Source organism: Lissotriton vulgaris, unplaced genomic scaffold, assembly GCF_964263255.1.
Source record: "Lissotriton vulgaris unplaced genomic scaffold, aLisVul1.2 SCAFFOLD_658, whole genome shotgun sequence".
Taxonomy (NCBI): domain Eukaryota; kingdom Metazoa; phylum Chordata; class Amphibia; order Caudata; family Salamandridae; genus Lissotriton; species Lissotriton vulgaris.
The window spans coordinates 829,116-846,379 of record NW_028242497.1 but is presented as its reverse complement, the minus strand read 5'-3'; positions in this window follow the sequence as shown (position 1 = coordinate 846,379).

Sequence of the window (17,264 nt, the reverse complement as noted above, 5' to 3'; positions counted from 1 at the left end):
ACTAAGGAGAAACTGTAGAACTCTTTCAGATTTCAAAGAACAGTCCTCTAGTCTTACTGAAAAACTTAGAGATAGAGGCTACCCAGCGCCTATCCTGAACATGGGATTCAAGAGAGCAAGAAATCAGCCAAGAGAGGCGCTCTTGGAAGAAAAGATCAATAACCCTGACTCATACCCCTTACATGTATAACCACATATAACAGCCTTTCCAATCTGATGAAAAAAACTATCAAAAAACACTGGAACATTTTAACATCCTGCAAAGAGAACTGGGAGAAACCTCTCTTCTCTTTTAAAAAAGGACGGAGTCTGAAATATGCCTTGGTCCACACTCGCCCAAAAGAAAAGCCACCTCATGTTATGCCCACAGTAACTGCAGCATGGGGTCTGCCAAGAATCACCGGGCATTACCCCTGCTCTAACTGCAGCGTCTGCCATCTAACGGAAGCAACAAAAACACTGTCTCTGGAAGTAGGGAGGGTATGGACACAGGAAGAACACACAAACTGTAACTCAATGAATGTGGTTTATCTGATCACCTGCCCCTGCCAGCTTCGCTATGTTGGCATGACAACACGCAAGGTCAAACAGCGTATTTGTGAACACCGGAGCAATGTCGGGTGTAAAAAAGTAACAACTAAGCTGAGCCGTCACTTTCTGGACAGTAACCATACACCCAATGACATGAGGTGGACTATAATCGAGGTAGTCAACGGCACAACAAATATAACAAGCAGACTCTTTGAAAAAGAGCAGCGCTGGGTGTATCGCTTAGGCACTAATACCAACGGCCTCAACAATGACATCCCGTGGAATACTGTGCTATCTTGAGCAGAATACCTTTAAATCCACAATGACGTGAATAACCAATTTCTGTATTGTCTAAGTTACCTGTATGTGTGTTACATGTGTATATGTGCCTAGTAACCAACATGACCATCCACATAGGATTTCCTTCTGTGTTCACTCCAACTTAACCATCCTGGTGTGGACAGCATTTGATCTTTCACACTCCTTTATGACACAGAATGAGACATTACCTATTCTTGTACTGCTGGCTCTCTGTGCCCCTCTGCAACAATATCCCATTCTAGGTGCTATGTTGCCCTCAATACGAATTAATACGGCGAAAGGTTTAATCGTTTTTGCCTGACTACATATCATTAACATGCCTCCTCACCCCTTACTGTTACTACACTAGTGCCTTTTCATACCACTCTTACTATTAGTGTGCACTCAGCATAACAACTTGTATTGATCAATCCTTTGCACTATCTGCATGCAACCGCAGATGCTCTTACTGGCGTTGCAATCTTTTGGAGATTTAAGCACATTCCAGTAAGTTACCGCCGTCTGTGCATGAGCCCAATAAAGCTTCACACCGGCATCGACGCCGGTCAGGCTCTCTATTGGCTCACTTTTCCAAGCCTCCATTTGGATTCCGGCCGCGCCTCTCCACACTGGGCGGGTGCGTTCCAAGCCTCGGTTTGGCTGGACACGCCCACCCGGAAGAGCGCGGTGTGCAGCACGAACGCTTTAAGACTCAGTTACCGGCCCCGCTCTCCATCGTTGGGGTCTGGTTTTGAGGTGATACCCAGGTTCACAGCGGGCTGAGAGCGTTGAGGGCGTGAGTGCACTTCAGCTACAGGATCGCTGGCATTCTACAAAAACGAGCTAAGTGTACACCCGTTTTACGGGGATTTAAAGCAAACCCTTTCTTTTACAGGATGTGCCAGGCACGCTCCAACCCCCCTCCCGAGACCCATGGTGCAAGTAGCGCCCTGTTTTAAAGTGAGATATAAGTCTAAGTTACCATCTTAGGGGGTCACAGACCTTTGGTCCATTGATCCCTTCATAAGGAGTACATACATCGTGTTTTTAACCCTTCTATCCACTGCTTTAATTTTTAAAGACACCCTTACCACTTCACTTCCCAGAGTTAACGATATCATCCGCACAGGGCTACTTGGATGGTGTTAAAACTAGTGTCTACTTTGGGAACACTATTTATGCCACTAACTATGGAGCACCATGATCAAACGCAATGGCTTATATTAATTGTGTGTATGTCTTTTTGTGTTTGTATGTGTATTTCACTTTACAGGTGCTGAGATACTCCATAATTTGGAGCATTTTTCAGAATGAGCGACCCGCTCTTCCACCTTTTCTAAGCACTTTTTTCACCTTTTTTAAGATTTTCACTTTCACGTCCCCAGGTCAGGGTGGACGATTAGAGAGTCCATACCGCCGGGGTTTAGTCCTGACGAATGCCTTGGTAAATTGAAACCACCCATATGGCAGAAACATGTTGACTGACAAGTATTTTTTCTGAATTTAACCAATCCTTAAACCTTGGCAGCTAAATTCAGACACATAATACTCTTCACTTGTGTCTTAGGGATCACTCATTAAACTTTTTTTACTGATACCCTTTTAGGCACTTTTAATTTTAGCTACCCTCACAGCACGCCCTTCTCACATAACCAGCTCCGCAGTCTTTCTGGCGTCGCAGCACACAGAAGAAGCACTCGGCCTCTTTGGTGGGGCCTGGTGATGAAGCATGACACTGACTAGGTCGGTGTGTGAGGGCTTTCCTATCCACCCAAAGTGGGTGTGTGATTCTTATCTATCTCGCTCCGTCTCTGTGGCTTTTTTGAGACCGATCTGACCTCTCTGTTTTTGTTTATTTGTATCTAACCGGGGACTGAGAGAGTGTCCTTGATTCTCCCTACCTCTCCCATTGTTGTTTTGCACTGTCAGAGGTTACCAGCACATGACAGGTAGCTTTTGCTCTTTTGCACTGAAACTCTGGTTCTGTGGCAAACCCAGATCCTCCTCCTTCTTCTCTGATGTTCAACGCCTTCTGATGAAGCAAGCACAATGCTCTGGAGATGCAGTTGATGAAGCACTTTCTGGGTGTTGGGACTGTAGGGCCAAGGTATGTAGCCCTCATCTGTAGCTGACACTGATGAGAATTAGGATTCGTCTTGATCACCGTTCTGCAGGGTATCATTCTTCCTTTGACTCTGGAAGATCCCGCAAAACCTGGTGATGTAGGAAATGTGACACAGTTGTTAGTTTCCTTCAATTTAGTACAAACACAGTTCAATGTATTTAACAAGGGGACTGCAAGCAGTTGGCCTGCAATCTTCAAAGGAGTGGCCATATGCAATGGGACTATTGTGATCTAAAATACACTGTCATTCTCATAGAATACAAAGACAAAGGCAGTAGGCAAAATAGTGACTCTAGCCTCTTCAATTGGGTTTCCATGTGAGAGCATATCCTCTACCATCTAAGGGTAGATAACTACATGAGAATTCTATATTAATGGATGTCCTCACACATAGTGACATCGTCTAATTGGGTAAATATTTTTTCTCAATGATTAAGTCTAAGTGTTCCTAAATTCCTTATCTAGAACTCCTCAAAAGCGAAATCATATAATACAGATTATCAGGGACATGCAGATACCTCCCTTTTAATAATTGTGCATCAGGTGTACTATGCAATACAAAGGCTAATGATCAAAATGTGGAAACAAAAAGACAAGAACTAGAGAGTACTGGTGTTTCCATTATTAAAACACATCTAGTCTATCAAAAATTAAAGCAGCAGAAAAAAAGGAACTGAAAACCAAATTAGAAAAGGCATTGAATTGGTCATATTCAAAAAAATAAACATAAGGTATCTCCTATTGAGATGGAAAACTTGTCTTACTATAATATTAAGTCAGTTAACCAGTCTATCACTACCCTGACAGTCAGACTGGAACACATCAAAGTAGGCCTAAAGAAAACTCTTGAAAACCAGTCTGGTCATACAAAAAGGGAATTATACATAATATGGGGGTCCCTGGTACATCACTGCAGTCTGGAAGTGTGAACCTGAACAATACACCAATTATAATAAATGGGCTGACTGGTGAAAGGAATACGGAAAAGGAAAATAGGAGTAGGACACAGCTAAAATCCCCAATAACTAGGCACAATGCAACATCAGTCAGGGGAGAAGCGGCAAAAGAAAAATCTATATGAAGACCAAAAAAACATTACTCGGGTGATAGTCAAGTTTGTGACATAATACCAAGAGTATGGGTGATACACAAAAGTCACAATAGTACACAAATTTTAACTCTACCGCTGGCCCCTACACCATATACGGTAATCTCAGCTAATGGTCCAGTTTCTTCTTCAAGGGAAAAAATGAAAAGTTTTGGTCACCTTTAGCAAGAGCCACTAATCTATAATTTTATCCTTAGGTCCAATCAAGGAAACATAAATCTAGGGCTGCCTATTCCTTAAGGGAAAGGGCAGTCATAGCTAACTGCAGGTGACACAATTTGATCCTGTATATCTTTTATTTTTCTTCCATATTATATAGCCAAGTTTGACATACACTGGTGAAGTGTTGTCTGTCTTGTCCACAACATGAAAAATCATATCTGTGAAATTTAGTATCAGCGCAAATTTACCCAACTGTTGTGCAGCGATTTGCAACGTCATGAATAATCCCTTCACAACATAGGGGAACTTGTAATAGTATCAAAAGCAACAACATAAAACAACAAGCACTGGCGTTGCCAATAGGTCTCGCAGTAGGAAAGTTTGAGCTATTGGTCTTGTAAATGACAATTTTTTTTATTTATGTGTTGGTTTTGAAAATAGCTAAATTAATCGCTTTGTCATTTACAATGCCAATAGTTATAACTTTCGCAAATGTGACACCTATAGTATTTGTAATGCAACATGTTTGTATTTACGTGACTTAGATGTGTTGATATTACAAATTATAATGGCTTTTAATTGTTTTAAATAATTAATACTTAAATAAAAGTGATTTTAATTTATAATGGAAATAGCTTAAACTTTTGTAAATAACTTTTGTAAAGATTATGTTCAGTTTATTTTATTGTGATGAAAATCCAAGAACAGAAGTGAAATATTAACATCTTTTTGTGACATTTGTAATAAAGCTTGAAACATTGAGGGAACATATTTAAACCAGTTGTTGTTGAATGGTTGCGTGTAATTATGTGTCACTGAGTGGTATTTGGAGTGTATGTGTTTTGTTATGCTATACTATGTTTTGTTATGCTATGCTATGTTTTGTTATGCTATGCTATGTTTTGTTTTGCTATGCTATGTTTTGCTATCCTTGTGTGTGTGTGTGTGTGGTTATGTGTGTCTGTGTGTGTGGTTGTGTGTGTGTGTGGTTGTGTGTGGGGGTTGTTTGTGTGTGGGGGGTTGTGTTTGTTAGTGGGGGGTTGTGTGTGAGTGGGCGGTCTGTGACGGGGCAGTGCGTGAGGGGGCAGTGTGTGAGGGGGCAGTGTGTGAGGGGGCACTGTGTGAGTGGGAAATGTGTGAGTGGGCTGTGTGTAAGTGTAGTTGTGTGTGTTTGTGTGTGTGTGGGTGTGTGTGGGAAGGGTTGTGTGTGTGTGTGGGGGGGGTTGTGTGTGTGTGGGGTTGTGAGTGACAAACCAAATGCATTGATCTACATTTCTTTTCAGGCACCTGGCACCCTGGCGAGAAAGCTTGTTTCTTGTTTATGTAACTGCCCCTCCCTTCGGATCACAGCACACGAGACCACAAATGCCCCGTGCAGCTGAGGCATTTATAACATAGGTCTTTCAGCACAAAGGCCTAAAATTACAGGCAAATGCCGTCTGTCGAAATCTTTATCATGGACAGCGGTCTGGGTTAATTCAGGGACAGTCCGTGAAAATTACGGATGGGTGGTCACAGTGGGGGGGGTCTAGGGGGGGGGCAGTAGTTATGGGGTTAATGCATGAGGAATTCTATTCCGTAACAGTAGCCAAAATGCAGGGTCAGAAATGGAGGGTAGGTTATCTGTGAGCAGTGCACAGGATAACAGCATTCGCCCCTTTTTCGCTGTAATGTAAATTGTGAGCGTCTCCTGACGCTGCAAAGTGTCTGCCTCGTAAGACGTTTTGCTAAAGACATGTAAATGTCGGTGTTGGCTGATGCCGCAGCTCTGTTTGATTCTCGTGCTAATCACAGGCTGCGGATGGGGACAGGGCGGCAAACCCCCGCGGCGGGCACACCGTCCACCAGCCTGAACCGAGCCTTGGGGCTGCTCCATTCAAACATGCCGTGGAGGTGAGGGGACTGCTGAGTACGCCTCAGCCTAGAACCTCGGAGGGAGCAGCACGGACGCCGCTGGGTGGCTGGCGGGACTGAAGCTGCAGCACGTGCACTGCGGCTGTGAGGGCGCCGCGCGCTGCGGGCTCAGAGCTTCATTGTCTGCCGCCACGGACTCCCTCATCCTTCCGTCCGTTCGCTCCACATGGCCCTGGCCGTCTGCAAGCGGCTGTGGCAGCTTAAAGATGTCGTCATCACTTTCCTGCTGCCACTGCTCCTGCTCCCTTTGCCGTTACTCGCCCAGAACAAGGTGAGGCTTTTAATTAAAAATTGGTCTAAAGGGAATTTCTGAAAGCTACAATTTAGCACTCTATTCTAACCTTAAAATAAGCATGTGCAACTGGCTTAATTCCATGTAGTAAATATATATATATGAATGTATCTCTTGCAGCTAGTTTCCTGTAATTTTCCCCATTTAATATGAAATATAAACAACCGGCATCCGTCTTGTATAAATTATCTCGTCCGCAGATGGTTCCTCTTTGTGCACACTGCTTCCCCTGATGATGCCTTTGCCCATTGGCTCGTTGTGAGCTACGCTGGGTTACAGACACCAGTGCCTTGTGTTGTCCGTAAGGTGGAGTGGTCGGTCTGTGGGTTAAATAGCTGAACTCAGACCGCACACCATTGAGGCTTTAAAGCGGCGTGTTGTGATATCCGCGGTCCAGAGGGACATCACATGCGTGCATGTTTCACGCCGAGATCGGATCCATACAGCGTGCGCATGGATACGCTCATCGGAAAGGACAAAACCTGACAACACGTGAAATTCTACCAATAACCCCTTGCGTTGCCAGGGCAGCCAGGCTCGAAACCTCCCGACAAACGGAGAATATGCTGAGCGAATAATATGTCTTGCACAATGGGTTGCTATCTGTGTCGTGAAATGTTAGTATGAATCGCAAGTGTGGCAGGCGGAATGCCTGTGTGCGAAAGCGCGATGCGCTTGGAGAGAAGCCGGAGGGAAGCCGGATGGGGGCGGGAGAGCCTGGTGGGGGGGCGGGAATGCGAGGGAAGAGAAGTGTGGCAGGCGGAATGCCTGTGTGCAAAAGCGCGATGCGCTTGGAGAGAGGCCGGATGGAGGCGGGAGAAACTGAAAGTACGAGTAGGAGGGAGGGAGGGAGGGAGGGAGGCTGATGCGCGCGATGCGCTTGGAGAGAGGCCGGATGGGGGCGGGAGAAACTGAAAGTACGAGTAGGAGGCAGGGAGGGAGGCTGATGCGCGCGATGCGCGTGGAGAGAGGCCGGATGGGGGCGGGAGAAACTGAAAGTAGGAGGGAGGGAGGGAGGGAGGCTGATGCGCGTGCTTGTTTGGTCACGTGATTCGCGTGAACTTAAAGAAAAAAGCAGCAAAAGCCCTTGGTTTGACGAGGGTTTTGAGCACTTGAATTCTCGCTCCGCTCAATGCGCTTGCGCGCATTGATAGGTCGCGAGACCTAAAAACATGCAATAACATAAAAATAAAAACACACACATGCCAAGCCATCAGATGTACGCGCTGTATATCAAGCACAAAAAGCATGGACAAAGTACAATAGCATATATGTAAATAAGGCGTGACACACAACACCATTGCATGCACTTTATGCACTGTGAACCTGCAGTCCAAAACCCAATATTCTGGCCTGCTTAATTTGTCAGGCTTAAAATCGAAATTACACCAAAATTACTTTCTTTTACTTTCCTCGTCCTCCGTTTGACAGCAGATCACCAGTCAGTGGAGATCAGCTGTCAAATACAACTTACTGTGTCGCTTCTGACACACAGGACCAGCAGGAACAATTCATAAAAGGATAAAATGCAAAATCGTAAAAAATGCACGAACATTTCTTTTCAAAGAAGTCATAATAAAGAAAACATCTTGTTTCAACATACTGCTGATACTGCACATAACACACAAAATATCAACTGTAACCAACCATCTTTTGTAAACATGCTAAACCACCTTAATTTTGACTGTCCAAAAATAAAACTCTTTCACAGACACTCTGCGTGTCCCGTGCGCCAACCCCTTTTAAGGCCCTGCTATTTTTTTTTTCTTCAAGGCTTGTCAGGAATGCACTTCTCGGAGACAAAGCCCTAATTTAATAGGCTGCAGATGTCGTGAAAACCTCGCAATGTGCAAGCTTTAATTTCTGTTTGTCAGAGAAGCTTTTCCAAGCAGTGATTTCTCCATCTGTTTTCACTTACTTCTAAACCCCCATCTCACTGACCTTAAGGTCAAAATCTGCCTCGCTCGCTCCGCGCTCCTCAGCTCCCCTCTCTATTCCCTCACTCGAGCTGACAAAGCCAAAAAGCCTTCCTAACTCTTTCAAACCTGCAATAATCAACCCTATTGAAAAACACGTTATATAAATGACTTCTTTTAGGGGCTAACATTTATTTATTCTTAGATTATTAAAACATTTACTGTGAATAATTCACAGAACATAATAACATAACATACCAGCTTTAGACCAAATGTTTGCTACCACCCATGCAATGGTACTCATTTCATCAACCTTAAATGGATGAACGTCTCAGTAGGCCCAGCTAGAGTTAAAACCTTCAACCCTGATATTAAACTCAAACCTCTGCACTGGGCAACTTTGGCTCACTGAGCCATTAAGAGCAACCTCAAATGGTAACAACCTACAAGTTTGTATTATACACAAATGTATGCATTTACTGAATTCTGAGACACTTTAAAAGCTACTCTAAATGAAAAAAAATGCTGCCTAAATAGTGCCCTCACCCAATTTCGACTTTGCCACCTGGGGCACTTAAAAATAAATATCCTATAATTGTGCTACATATTAATCATCCTCAGAATGTTCTTTACAGATTGCAGAGATTGGACATTAGACATATCTCATGTAAAGCCTTAGAAAAATGAGATTTTTACGCCTGCGCCAAGTGAAATTCCATATGGAAATGTTCTCATTTTTGCAATTCAACATAACTTAAATTAAATTTTAATGCTAGGAGGTCTTAGTATGAGTATTAAGCTTTATAAATATTAAAAAACGATTTTAGAAGCACTTATTTTTAACAAATATTTTTCATAATTAATAATTATTTTTAATAAACCCAATCATTTTAGATAATTCCACATATAAAAGCAAGCTGCATCTCTTGCCTATCATTTTTAGACGCATTCATTTATGAGCCTAAGCACAGAAGCCTAACTGAAAACATGACAGATTTTTGCGCCACTTTTTTTAAAAGGACAATTATCATTTAGCAACAGAACCAAGAATATGCTTACAAAAATGCTTAAAGAGAGGAAAACCGCAATTGAAATGTCTTGCTGTGATACAAAATAATGAACCTTATTTTTGTAACCCTGTAAAACACTATTCTGAAATGCAAAGTTCAAACCGTGATTAACTAACGGCTAAGTCCTGGCTAAATAAACATTCAGATGTTATTTGTTGCCTTCAAAAAACAACATCTGCTTCCTTAACAGCAGTAAGAGCCCTGCACAGTGTTGAAAGCTGAGCACGGTGGCAGTCTTACTTAAAACAGACATTTCAAGTTTTAAAATGCGTGTGCAATAATATCCATTTGAATTTTAGCAAAAATTCACTTTAGCTGAAGTGTTTGCCTGTTTACATGTAATACAATGAATGTAAGTAAAAAATGCTATAAATTCGTTTTTCTACAACACACACAATTTATTTTTTAGGCCTTTCATATTCCTAGTGAATGTGAATTTTAATTTTATCTATTTTTTTAAGCATTTAACAGTTTGTACATATGCGTTTTTACTTAGTCTATAAATTAAATAGCAACATATAGCGATTTTAGCATGTCACATGGTAAATTGCTGCATTTTTATTTAATTTCTACTTAATATTAATTAATCTGACATTTTACTTAACAGACTGAAAACATTTCAGACATAAATAGAAAGGGTTCAAACACTCAGGACACACAATACAGCGCTTTAGCCATTTGTTTAATAAATTGCGCCATCGCTATTCACTTACAGAAGTGACACTACGGGAAAAACCAGATAGATATTTAAACACACATTTAACCCACAGATCAACATATAGGACTGAAAGAAAGGACAGCCTACAGACTGTACTTAAACCAAACCATTTGTAAATACTAGTTGTAAATCATATTTAAGAGAAACGCTTCTCAATAGTGTTCCAAAAGCCTGCAAAAAATAAACAGTCCAACAGACTGCTGTATGTCCAAGAAGCCAAAATACACTCAATTCACTAGTTTTGGCTGGCAGAACACCAAAAAAAAAATCGCTCTGCATATCTCCATTCATAAAATTGCACAGAACAAAGGATCCTTATATGTATTATGTCCATATTTTAATTCACTGGGGATAAAAAATCACCAAGGAAGGCATATGTTTTTATGCCCAAACCTATTTAAGTATTCCCTCTAGGGGAGCTAGCTCATTTTAATTCACATCTCACTATGGTACGTTCCAAAAAGCAACACATTATTTGATGTGAGCTTGAAAACAGGCATGCCAAAAATATTGCAGAATATACAATAATATACACAAAGTAGTGCTTAAAGTACTCTTCGTACGTTGCACCGTTCAACAAAACCAGATAGAGAAAAATCTCCCCATTACCTGCCTACACAAATTGCAATTCGCATATACAAACCTATACAAATCCAAAGTTGGCCAACACAAATTCCAAAATTCCAAAGCTATACCAAACAAATGGTTGTCCAAATTCTAACTGCCAAGTTCTAAATGACCTAACGACCTTTTTTTTTTTAAAATACTCACGCCAAAAAGGTTCTCAGTCAGGAGTGACATCATGTGGAGGATCAAAATCGGGAAGTTCAGAAATATACTGGGCAGCAGAGACAAAGAATCCCCAGAACCTCCGTGCACAGAGTACCTCCTTAGTAGAATCCTGTCCTGTCCTCCTCAGTAGATTTCTGTCTTCTGACAAGATCACTCCCTCAGATAGCCACTTCTCTGATAGGCCCTACGTTGGGCGCCATTTGTAGAAATCAAAAATCTACTTCTCAGGGGTTCCACTGATACTTAGTCCTTTTAAACTCACAAAAAAAAAACTTGACACAGACGCTGGAATATAAAAGTGCATTTTTATTAACCTCAAATGAGTGAGACTACGTCACACAGAAGCCTTAGCAACTGAATGAGGCAGTCTGTTAGAATGGTCTTACTTCACGTGTTATATACTCTTTATCCTGCCCCAGGCATGTAAGGGAGTTGTACCAATTACATTCCTAAACAAATGGAAAATGTGGAGGGTCAGCAGGTGAGTAGCCTTTGGGTTTTTAGCAGGATATTGACAAAACATTATAATTACATAGTTCACAAAGGTTAATCTGATTTAGATGGCACTGCAGGGCATGGCATGATTGCATGTACAGTATCCCAACCCAAAAGTCAATCATTAATAATGTCCCAAATTCAACCTCCAAAAGCCAGACAAACCTATAATTGAAAGCATAACCCATATAATGAAGAAACATAAAAAGAAACAGTAACAGATGATGAACAAGATAAGGCATGTGCAAGGAAACTAAAAGTTAACGAAGTCCTGAACATTGATTAGCAATCTCAGACAAAGATCGATCAGGGAAATTGGCTTTGCGAGGTCAGTTTCAGGTGAAGAGGTCAGTTTCTTACAGTTCATTTCAGAGTCAAAAAGAAACCTTAGTTAATGTATACATGGACTAAGAAGGCCAGGCCACTTTATTCGCCAGGCTACCTTCACAGGCCTACGTGAGGGCAACACAAAATGGTGGCACAATATAAAATGGAGTCAGTCTCGAGAATTACAGAACCTCAGCTTGTTCTATTCTTGTTTTTTTAATCCAGTGGCGGGGGCTTGGATTAAAAGCGACCAGTTCAACACCCATGTTGTGGACATCATGTTAAGTTTTGAGACCTGATGTGATGATGTTGGCTACATCATGCCCCTTTAAACGCAGGTCTCACAATTGGCGCCTCTCCCTGGCAGTATGATGGAGTCCCAGCCAACACGAGGCACATTAAAACATCTCACGACTATTGATCACTGAATATGTTTTTGTATCTGAAGCGCTTCGGATCCAGGGCGCATTCAGGCTTCCTAACAGCAGCTGGTACTCGATGTTACTCAATGCCGCAAAGATGACACCTTGCCGCGGCTGACGTTGACACAGCGCTTCTGAGCCGCAAGTGCCTTCTCCTGCAGCGTGACGGTCACCGAGGCCTGCGGTTCCCCTCAGAGTACCTCGGGAGCAAGCTGCTGGGAACGGAGATTGCACGGTGCGATCAAGCTCAGCGCAAAGTGACTTTGCCGTGTGTTATTATTGCGAGAACACGGTCTCCTGTGCGAGAGATTGTCCTGTGCTTTCTGAACGTTCTTGCTTTCCAACGTTAAATGTTCCCACCGCAAACAAAATGGTAATGAGCACAGTAGCAGCTACATGCTCCACTTTGGGGGAGGCACCCAAATTGGCGCGAACACGTTTTCCCGGGAGGCCCTTCAGACTTACTGGTCTCATCCAATGGGTGGCAAGATTTCCTGGTGCGGCCTGACCTATGCTGCTGGGCCTCAGCAACCCCATAGTGAAAGCGAGCAAAAGAGCGAGTTACATCTGATATAGCGCCGTCCGTGCGACATACGCACATATCCACCCCAGGGTTGCTGGAATAAGTGGCCTGGCGTACACAACATCAGGAGGAGACAAAACATCCATCCCTTGTTCCCTGGGGCCACACCAGCCATACATACCCGGCATACCACAGGTTTGAGAGCCATCGTTCCACGATGTGGGAGGGGGGACTGTGACCCCCCTTTTGGTACAAGAACACAGCAACATCAGACCCCACTGTACCCCATTATGGGGCTGCACAGAGGACGGGCGCACCGGTTGCAGAGACAGACAAACTGGACTTTGGTGTGGTTTGCGGTAGCTGAGCCCCCTCCATTCTGGTCTGCCCACGTCTTGCCCTGTGTTTACACCCTATGTTGGAAGCTATACAGTATTGAAGGTCCATTGAGATGAAAATCTGACTACTTGTGCCACCCCACGTGAATGCAGTGGGGTTAGGGGGGTCAGTGGTTGAGTCAAATGTGCTGGGAGCCGAGGACCACACTCTGGACCATCTCTGCGCTATGACTAAAGATAAGGAACAGTCAATAGCAAACAAAGCACCCTAGACAAATATGCTCAGCCTGGCAGGCTCTCTGCAAGATGGAGGCTTCTTGAAGTCACGTTATATGGAAAAAGCATAGCATTTGCTATCATTTGTATGGGATTGTATGGCTTTCGGTAAAGCCATCACTTGAAAAAATATATTTGACAAACCTGCTTGCAGGTCATTGTCCATGTAGCCTAGAAGCGCCATGACACCGCTGTCACCGCTACTGTTCGTGCTGACGCTGGAGCCCTTGGCAATTGCGCTCCAAACTAGAGCTGCGGAGGAGAGCATACCAGTTGGAGACACCAACAACTTGGTCTCTATATATGCCGACGATATCTTGGTGTTTCTCCGGAACCTACGTGGGGACCACTCGCACCTGGCGACTATTTTCGAACGCTTTGAGATCATATCTGTCTTGGCCATAAACCCGGGAAAATCTCTAGGTTTCTTCTTCTGGGAAGGACAGTAACCTCCCCACGTACAGTTTGGTGCCTGTGAGATCCAGGTGGCACCGACCACGTTTAAGTATCTCGGGATAAATGTGTACCGGGACCCGGAGGATCAAATTGACGGTAACATCCGTAAGGCAATCACTGGCCTACGAGGTAGTATAAACTTCTTGACATCCCTACCCCTATCAGTAATGGGACGAGTGGCGGTCTCGAAGATGGTCCTACTCCCCCGAATACTGTATTATTTTGTAAATCTGCCGGTGCTACTCCCCCAGCAAATTTTTACCACACTAAATACATTACTGATAAACCTTGTTTGGGGTTCGGGGAGAAGACGAATCAACCTTAAAAAATTACAATTGAACACCAGACAGGGAGGCCTGGGCGTACCGGACCTACGGAGTTATTACTATGCAAGCCAGCTCCAATGGTTGACACGGTGGGTGGCGGGCAGGGACCTACATGAGATCGCTTATACAACGGACAAGCTGGCACGAGGGGATCTGCACTCCCTCCTCCTACCCAATGCCAGGATCCCCAGAGACTGCCACCCCCTCCTGCATGTGGCTCTGACCTGTTGGAGGAAAGCACTGACATACACGGCAGGGGCCACTCCCTATGCGGGTAACATCCCCCTCCTGGGACTCCCGACGCCGCAAGAGATCCTGACACAACGGAGACTGCGTCCCTGGGCGGAGGCCGGGGTGGACAGTGTGGGAGACCTGTTCGGTGGCAACACAATACTGGATCATGCCTCATTTGTGCAACTCACGGTAGCCCCGCCGCGCTTATACCTCTTACATGCCTCGGTGACACACTATATACGGCGCGCTTGGGCTCCGCAACGCACAAAACTAGACCAACATAAATTAGTACACCTCCTGCATTATATGGAAACTGGGGGACACCTGGTGAGATGGTTATATGTAGGTATTAGGGAACATGTGGCGTCGCTACTACACTCTTGCTACTACTCACTCTACTACTCTCTACTATTCTCTATTACTCACGCTACTACTCTCTCTACTACTCACTCTCTACTACTCTCTCTCTACTACTCTCTACGACTCATGCTCCTACTCTACTACTCTCTACTACTAACTCTCTCCTACTCTCTACTCTACTCACTCTTTACTACTCTCTCTACTACTCACGCTACTACTCTCTCTACTACTCACTCTCTAGTCCTCTCTACTACCCTCTACTCACTCTTAGTCTCTGTTCACTCCATATTACTCTCTACTACTACTCACTCTCTACACTCACTCTCTGTTATTCTCTATCCACTCTCTATTACTCTCTACTACTCTCTCTACTCACTCTCTACTACTCACTCTCTACTACTCTACTCTATACTACTCTCTCTACTATCTACTACTCACTCTATTTATTTTTATTTATTTAGCTTATAAAGCGCACTGTCACCTAACAGGCATCCTGGCGCTGGCAGACTCAGACAGAAAAAAAACATGACTAAACACCAACTAAATCATAGGAAACAACCAGGTTTTTAATCTCCTTCTAAAAGGTAGGAGGTCAGTGGCTTGCCTGAGCTCCAACTGGAGTACGTTCCACAGTTTAGCTGCAGCCACACCAAAGGATCTCCCCCCTGCCTTAGCTTTCTTGAACCTTGGTATCCTCACCAGACTGGCCGATCAGGAGCGAAGGTTTCGTACAGGCACGTACCACGCAAACTTCATCTGCAAAGGAACAGGTCCCAGCCCATGAAAGGCTTTAAACACCAGACAGAGAGACTTAAACTGGACTCTCTGTCTCAATGGGAGCCAGTGCAGCTGAGCCAAAGCCATAGAGGAGGAGGACCTTCTAGGACTGGATTCTTTGAAGTCTGTCAAGAAGATATTTCGGGGACTCCAGCAGCAGGGCATTACAGTAATCTAGTCTACTGAGCACGGTGCTACGCACCACTACTTCCCGGGCTGGGGGAGGTAGCAATTGGAGAATTTTCCTAAGCAATTTAATAATGGCAAGGCATCCTGCCACTGTTTTCGAAACCTTAGCTTCCAAAGTAAGTTTGCTTTTAAACATAACGCCCAGGTTACGCACCGTATTCACTGACTGAACCGAAGGGGAGGAGTCAGTAGGCCAAAAATTGCTGGGCAGCACAGCCGTGACCCTGTCCCTAGGACAATAAAGCTCCTCCGTTTTACCTGCTTTGAATTGCAAGGCATTGACCTTCAACCAGAGCGCCGTATCTCGCAGGCAATTGTGAAACACTTCCAAAGAAGTCGATTGATCTCCCTCAAGGGAAAGGATCAACTGCGTGTCATCAGCTTAATTTACGATGTTAATGGTATGCTCTTTGATCACCGCAATCAGGGGTTTCATAAAGATGTTGAATAAAATAGGGCTGATTACTGAGCCCTGTGGAACGCCATGCGAGATGTTAGTAAAGGCGGATTGGTAAGGAGGGAGGGACACAGCTTGCTGTCTATCCAGAAGAAAGGACTGGAACCACCTAAAAGCGCTGCCCGTAACCCCCACCTCTCTCAGCCTTCTCAGCAAGTTCCCATGGTTAACCATGTCGAAGGCGGCAGACAAGTCGAGCAGGATCAGCACAGCTGCCTGACCCCTGTCTGCCCGCCATTGCAGCTCATCCAACACGGTCACCAAGACCGTCTCAGTGCCATGGGCTGGCCTGAAACCAAACTGGACTTCCTCCAAGAGTTTATGCTGTTCCAAGTGCTTGGAGAGAGTACTAGCAACCACCCGTTCCACAATTTTAGCAGGAAAGGGAAAAAGAGAGATGGGCCTAAAGTTCTTAAAGCACTCAGGATCGAGAGAGGGCTTTTTTAGCCGAGGAGTCACCAATGCTTGTTTCCATTGAGGTGGGACCACTCTGGTAAAAAGAGACTGGTTACAGACCCTGCGGAGTGTGAGAAATAGCTCTGCCTCAAACTCTTTCCAGATTTTTAGAGGGATCGGATCAAGCGAAGACCCAGACGGAATACCAAGTGCCAACCTACTAAAATCCTCTAGAGTCAAAGGCGAGAGATACTTAGCTCCCACCTGTTCCCACCTACTGCTATGTACTACTCACTACTACTCACTCTCTACTACTCTCTCTACTACGCTATACTACTCACTCTACTACTCACTCTGTACTACTCACTCTCTACTCTCTACCTCTCTCTCTGCCTCTCTCTACTACCTCTACCTCTACCTCTACCGCTAGCTCTCTCTACCCGCCCACATATGCATATACATATATATATATATATATATATATATATATATATATATATATATATATATATATATATATATATATATATATATATATATATATATATATATATATATATATATATATATGTGTGTGTGTATATATACCAATCAGGAGGACTATAATAGATGAGGCGACTGGAGGTACTTGTACGGACTGTTGGCAGTGAGGGGGTGAGAGTCAGCATTTGATAAAGGCAATTAGCCGAAACGCGTCATGCATGTGCTCGCAGAAATAAAGCCTCCCTCCCACAGTACCCCCTTGTGTCTCTTCATTCTT